At 44.0% G+C, this 7,425-nt stretch overlaps 1 non-coding gene across 1 annotated transcript; it reads right to left on the reverse strand.

The window, feature by feature from the left end:
• Nucleotides 1–822: 822 nt before the first annotated feature.
• LOC111750248 (U6 spliceosomal RNA) lies at nt 823–929 on the reverse strand. The gene has a single exon (XR_002785400.2). It is a non-coding gene; the product is annotated as a U6 spliceosomal RNA (small nuclear RNA).
• Between the last annotated feature and the right edge of the window lie 6,496 nt (nt 930–7,425).

The following is a 7,425-nucleotide window of genomic DNA, read 5'->3' on the forward strand; positions in this document are numbered from 1 at the left end:
TGCCAGCATTGAACCCTATTCAGGTTGGCTAGTCGCTGAATTCCCTTCAGGTTATTTTAGAAAGAAGTTGAAATTCACATCCAGTAGACGACCAGTCAAGGTCTATCTTCACCTGGCCCTTTGCAGTCTAGTTTCTGACACCTCACCCTCTCTCCCTCACCAAGTGATCACGTGGAACCTTCTGGTAGAGCCTCTGGAGTTCATGCTCTTTGATGCCTTTTGGGCTGTCTTTGGCAGTTCTGACTCTTCCCTCTGTCTATGATTTATTTTCTCTCTCCTTGAGCTCTTCTTCATCTCAAGATCTAGCTTGTGCCACTTTCTCTATGAGACTACCCCCTATTTTCCCAGTTGAAATGAGTCCTTCTGTTCTCTCTACCTTGTTGGCCCAAACGCTTCCATTTTTCCTACTTATTCTGTTTACTTACTTGTCTCTGGTTCCCCATGGACTGTGAGCTTCATGAAGATACTGGCTGGTGAAGACGTTTGTTGGTTTTGTTTTGTTTTGTTTTTGAGATATCTGGAGGAAATTGCATGCCACAAATCCAGAGATGTGGACTGAGATGATCGAAGGATCCCAAGAACTGGATGATGGGGTAGGCTTGTGAGGTGATTTCAGAGTCAATATGATGTTTCAGTTGACTCTGTTTATTTATTTGTAATTTTATGGCACTGTAGGTGAAAGTTTATAGCTCAAGTTAGTTTCTCATTTAGAAATTTATACATATATTGTTCATGGTATTAGTTGCAATCCCTGCGATGTGACAGCACTGTCTCCCTTTCCACCCCGGGATGCCTGTGTCCATTCGTCCAGTTTTTCTGTCCAAAATTACATAAAGCTCCATGAATTTGCATGTCGTCTTTGCTCAGGGGCCATGCTAGTCTTCTCCGTATTGTTGTGACTTTAGTATATGTCCTGGCGAAGTGAGCACTCAGTGGGTTCAAATGAATCCAGGACCTGAACAGGTAGGAATGTGGGTGACTGATCAAGACTACACCCTTCACATTCCTGGAAGATTCTCAATGTCTTGAATCAGGTTGGTGCCCAAAGACTTGGCTAAAGTGGAATTCCGAGGATGAAATCTCGGAGGGGTGGGATGGGATGGAGGAGGAGGGTGATTTGATGAATTTTGCCAAGTGACAGCTTGTCACTGATGGCTATCTCTATAGTTTGAGATCTTGGGTCTCCTGACATTCTAAAGGTGGTTGGCATCTGCTCATGTTTTCAGTAACTTGTTTCTGACCTCGATGCATGTTTTCTTAAGACAGGGTTTTCATTCATTCATTCATTCATTCGCACATTCATCAAAAGCATGGCAGACGTGGTTGCTGGCTGTGTGGGGGGACAGAAAAGCCAGATGGGGCCTCATCTGTGTGGAGCTCAGTCTCGTAGTTGACAGTGACATGGTAACGGATGCCAGGACACGGTGCTGTGGGGGCAAAAGGAGGTGCTCTGATCCACCCTGGGGATGGGGGTGTGGAGGAGGTTTCTAGAAGAGAGGAAGTTAAAGCTGTGTCTTAAAGAACAGACCAGAAGGGGCTGAACTGGCCATGCTGTGGGGAAAGAGCAGGGCAGAGAGAAAGAACAGCCCACAGGGAGCTCCAGGGCTGAGAGGAGCCAAGGAGAGTCAGAGGCCTGCACAGAGCTGAGCCTACCTGGGCGGTGAGCTGCTTTGCAGCAGGGGCTGGAGGAGAGGATGGGCCACAGGCAGAAGCCCCTTGATGGGAGACCTGAGAAGCCAGGCTGAGGGGCTTGAGTTTGGCCCTGCAGGTGCAGGGAACCAGGAAAGGTATTTTAGCAGGGGGTTCAGGATGAGATGTGTGATTGAGAAAGATTGTCAGGCAGCCACACTGTGCAGGAAGGGCCTGTCTGCAGAATGACAAGTAGCTCTGCTCACGCTGGGATGCTTCACAATTGCAACTTGTGAAGTTGACTGCCTGGTGTGCTAATGGCCTTGATATGCAGAGAGCAACCGGGCTCAAAGAGGCCTCGCAAACAGGATGAGCTGCACCTGTTTAGGTGCACCGCCTGCCTGCAGGCACAACAAGGGCCTGGGCTAGGAATTTCCGGACAGAGTTCCAGAAGCAGAAACCGCCAGCCCCGATGGGTATTTCCCAAGCAGAGGTTAGATTTATCTGAGGCAACTGTATCTTCTTGTGGTTTAAGTCAATGTGGGGAGGGGAGGCTTTCCCAGATCAAGACCATCTTCACCGTTTCTACCTTCTCTATGCTCTCATGCCCCCCTCCCAGCAGCGTTTAACTCCAGGCATCATTGATTCCCAGGCAAAGGGTCTGTGCAAATACACCACCTATAGACAGAGGCCACCACCAGTTTGTCAGTCTGTCCTACTTGGTGGTTTGCGTGTTGCTGTGATTCTGGAAGCTGTGCCATTGGCATTTCAAATACCAGCAAGGTCACCCCTAGTGGACAGGTTTTGGTGGAATTTTCAGGCTAAGACACACTAGGAAGAAAGGTCTTATGAACATCGTTGTTGTTGTTAGGTGCTGTTGAGTTGGTTCCCACTCCTAGTGACCCAACATACAACAGACGGAAATACTGTCCTGTCCTGTGCCATTCTCACAATCATCATTCTCACAATCTGAATATTAGCCAGTGAAAACCCTATGGGTCACAACAAAATATTGTCCCATCGAGTTCTGGAAGAGGAGCCCCCTAGGTTGGAAGGCACTCGAAATACATAGTGGCCTTAACAAGGGACTCGGGCATGCCAATGATTGTGAAGATGATGCAGGACCGAGTAACGTTTTGCTCTTGTGTACATGGGTCACCTTGAGTTGGAGCCGACTTAACAGCAACTGACAACACCACCAGGCAGAGGACTGAGGGCCACTGATTAAAGGGAAGAGCTTTCTTTCAGGCTGACCTGTTGAGGATGGAAAAGGCTACCACACTTGGCTATGGCTTCCATCCTTGGTCTTCTAGCAGTGCCCAGAGATGGGTCGATCACTCTAATACGTGTGTGAGGAAGGGGCATGCAGGAGGGAAGATGCACAGAACAGACTTTCTAATGGCAGCAGAAAGTTCCACAGTGCAGACTGAATCAACTCTTCCCCCAGATTCGGATGTTTGCGCTTTTACAAACATTGCTAAATCTATCATCCAAATATGTATTTTATATTATAAAATTGTATGGCAAATTACATGTTATTTTTGTATGTACTTGTTCACACGCAGGGGTATTTATAGAATGCTAAAAATAAAATTGCTGGGTTAGAATATGGATATTTTTACTTTTGATAGAGAAGCCAAATGGGTCTCCCAAGATGGTATCCGTTTTCATTCCAATCAGCGTTGTTTGAAAATGACCTCTTTTTAACACTCTCACCAATTAGCATTTTCAATTTTTATTTATTTTTGTCAATCACAGGGGTGGAAATTGTATCTCAAGTTTTAAATTTTCATTTCCCTGATGGATAATTACTCTGTGTATCATTGTATAGGTTTATTGGTTATTTATATTTATTCTTCTTGAATTAGCTCTTCACAACTTTTAAATTTTTTTCCCTTTTTTTGTGTCTTTCTTATTAACTCTGTGTACACAAGAAATTCCTACGATTTGCTGAGATGTTAATGGGGTAAAATAATCTCTTGAGAAAATAGCTGTTTGATTTTTCTAACCTGTAGGTGCTCCGTGAAGACTCTCACTCCCTACCCGTCTCTGCCTTCCCCAGGTGGGCTGCCAGGTTTTCTCTCAGCCTCAGGATTCTCTCTAATCCCAAGGCTGGGAGAGCCTTGTGTGTTCCAGGCCCAGAGAGGAAGACATGGCAGGTGGCGGACGCCCTCCCTAAACAGGTCTTTGATCTCCACTCCTGGGCCCACTGAGGCAATTAAACTGGATCTGTCTCATGGGCCAGAGGATCAAAGGTTTGATGTTTTGAGAACTGAAGAAAAGAAAAGCTCAACCTGAGAAGAGGAGGGAAAATTCCCCCAGGGCAGGGGTTACAGGCCACTCTGTGATGGGAACCTGAGCCAGAGAGAAATCAGCCCCTCTGACATGTGAAGGGTGATTTCCAGGTGCCTTTGGGGCTGGAGTCTTTGGTGTTGGGGCCTGAAAGCCTGAGCGTGGCATGGTGAGAGGCAGTCAGCCAGATCTCCTAGGAATGGACCATGCAGACCTGAGTAAGGGGCCAGTCTGCAGCGTCTGTGCTGAGTTCTCCCACTCCCAGGACTAGGCTCACGCGTGATACCAGCACCACGGAGGGGCTGAAGGTGGAGCTTCTGCTGGACTGCCTCTCACTCTGGGTGGGCTATCACTCAGCCACATTTGTTTTTGATTAGACACAAAAAGGGACAAGAGAGAGGCAACAGAGCACAGTGCAGACAGGAAAGGACCCTGGAGCCTGATGGCCTGAGATTGAGGTCTGCATCCTCTACCCTCTTCTTGTATGCCCTTGGGCAAGTCACGTTACCTTTCTTCCTCTTGGCTTCCTTGTCTGTACAATGGGCACAATAATAATGGTGGTGTATGGGAATGTGTTTAGTGAACTTTGGCAAAGCTCATATCAAGTGTTCTGTAAATGTTTGCTATTAGTATTGTTATCATTGTTATGATGTATTAAAAATGTTTTCTCCATTTTCTGACTTTGTTTATGGTGAAGACTATTATCTAGAAGTAGTACTGCTAGTGGTAATATTAGTAGCAGTAGTAGTAGTAGTTGTTGTTGTGTTACTGGTGAAAGTATTTTGATCTTTCATCATATGGCATCTGGGTTTTGCGTCCTTGGTAGGAAGGCTCTCTCCACTTCTCAGTAGAAGAGTCAGCCATATTTTTTTTCTAATACTCCTTTTACCTGTCTATTTGGCATTTAGATTTGTAACACTGCTTACCCATCTAACCTCATCTCTCTAGCCACCATTTAGGCCATACAGTTTCTAGAATATACCAAGCCTTTTCCTCCTTGGGTCTTTCACAGGGCTTTTGCTCTCTGCCCAAAACTCCACCCCATATCTCAGTTTAAAGGCCCTCTGAACACCCACATTTAGTGGAGGCCCCCATTCTTTTCTCTTCAGAAAGGCATTGGTTTCCTTCTTGGCACATCTCACTGTTGTAACGGCATCTTTACCTATGGTCTAGCTCCTCACTGTAAAGACAGTAATTCAGGGCCCATGTCTATGTTATTCATCTCTAGGATCCCAAGTGCCTAGCTAGGCACTTGCTCATATTGTTGTTGTTAGGTGTCATCAAATCGGTTCTGACTCATAGCAACCATATGTACAACAGAGGGAAATACTGCCAAGTCCTGTGCCATCCTCACAATTGTCGTTATGCTTGAGCCCATTGTTGCAGCCACTGTGTCAGTCCATTGACCCTGTGCTTTACCAAGCATGATGTCCTTTTCCAGGGAGTGATCCCTCCTGACAACATGTCCAAAGTATGTGAGATGTAGTCTTGTCATCCTTGCTTCTAAGGAGTGTTCTGGTTGTACTTCTTTCAAGATAGATTTGTTCGTTCGTTCTTTTGGCAGTCCATGGTATACTCAATGTTCTTTGCCAACACAACAATTCAAAGGCATCAATTCTATTTTGGTCTTCCTTATTCATTGTCCAGCTTTTGCGTGCATATGATGCAACTGAAAATACCATGGCTTGGGTCAGGCGCACCTTAGTCTTCAAAAGCAAAGACATCTTTGCTTTTCCACATTTTAAAGAGGTCTTTTGCAGCAGATTTGCCCAATGTTAATGCGTCTTTTGATTTCTTGACTGCTGCTTCCATGGGTGTTGATTTTGGATCCAAGTAAAATGAAATCCTTGACAACGTCCATCTTTTCTCCATTTATCATGATGTCGTTTATTGATCAAGTTATGAGGATTTTTGTTTTCTTTATGTTGAGGTTCAATCCATACAGGAAGCTGTGTGATATTCTCCAGTAAGTGCTTCAAGTCCTCTTCACTTTCAGCAAGTAAGGTTATGTGATCTGCATAACTCAAGTTGTTAATGAGTCTTCCTCCAATCCTGATGCCCCATTTTTCTTCATATAGCCCAGCTTCTCAGATTATTTTCTCAGCATACAGAATGAATAGATATGGTGAAAAGATACAACTCTGATGCACTTTCTTGGCTTTAAACCAATCAGTATCCCCTTTTTTCTGTCTGAGCAATTGCCTCTTGATCTATGTACAGGTTCCTCATGAGCACAATCAAGTGTTTTGTAGTTCCAGAACACTTGCTCATAGATGTCCAATAAATATTTCAGAAGAAAATGAATAGGTCCATCTAAAATTTATTTTGGGCCATGTTACGAGGATGGTATTTCATTACCTTTTTCCAAATGGATAACCTAGTATAACTTCACTTTTCAAATAAGGCATCATTCTTCCATTGATTTGATACTCCTACTTTATTATGCACTATATTCCCAGACACACTTGGGACCAGTTCTAAACTCCCTCTTCTCTCGCGTTGCTGTACTTGTCTCTTCCTGAGCTGGTATGAAAACATTTTAATTATTGTGCCTTTATAGCTATGTTGAATATTGAATATACCATGGCCTGCAAGAAGAACAAATAAATCTGTCTTGGAAGAAGTACAGCCAGAATGTTTCTTAGAAGGATGCAGAAACTTCATCTCACGTACTTTGGACGTGTTATCAGGAGGGATTAGTTCCTGGAGAAGGACGTCATGCTTGGTAAAGAAGAGGGCCAGAGAAAAATAGAAAGACCCTCAATAAAATGAAATAACACAGTGGCTGCAACAATGAGCTCAAACATAGCAAAGATGGTGAGACTGACACAGGACCAGGCAACGTTTCGTTCTGTTATACACAGGGCCGCTATGAGCTGGAACCAACTCAAAAGCATAATAATAATAACAACATAGCCATGTTGATGAAATTCGTAGGGCAAGTTATCTCCTCCCCCCGCCATTATTCTTAATTTATTTCCCCCATGTGTGTTTCTGTACATTTTCTTTTCTGATGAATTTTGGTGTTATCTTGCCAAGTTCTGTGAAAGATCCCATTGGGATTTTGATTGGGATAGCATTACTTTTGTAGATTAAATTGGAGTCTTGGAACCCTCACCCCACTTCTCATCCAAGACATTGTACATGTCTGAATTTATTCGTGCTTTTTATGTTTTTTAAATCAATCTAGACAGTTCTCTGGAGTCCCTGGGTGATGCAAATGGTTAACATGCTTGGCTGCTAACCAAAAGATTGGAAGTTCAGGTCCATCCACAGGTGGATCTACTTCCAAAAAACCAGCCATTGAAAACCCTGTGGAGCGCAATTCTACTCTGACATGCACGGGGTCACCACGAGTCAGAATCGACTCGATGGCAACTGGTTTTTAACTGATTATAAATGGCTCTCTAGTTTTCAGCATATAAGTTTTAGATAGTTCGTGTTATTGGATTTTTGTATTTTATTACTAGATATTTTTAATATGGTTTTTAATAGTGTAAACGG

The sequence above is a fragment of the Loxodonta africana genome, chromosome 10 (genome assembly GCF_030014295.1).
Source record: "Loxodonta africana isolate mLoxAfr1 chromosome 10, mLoxAfr1.hap2, whole genome shotgun sequence".
In the NCBI taxonomy this organism is placed as follows: domain Eukaryota; kingdom Metazoa; phylum Chordata; class Mammalia; order Proboscidea; family Elephantidae; genus Loxodonta; species Loxodonta africana.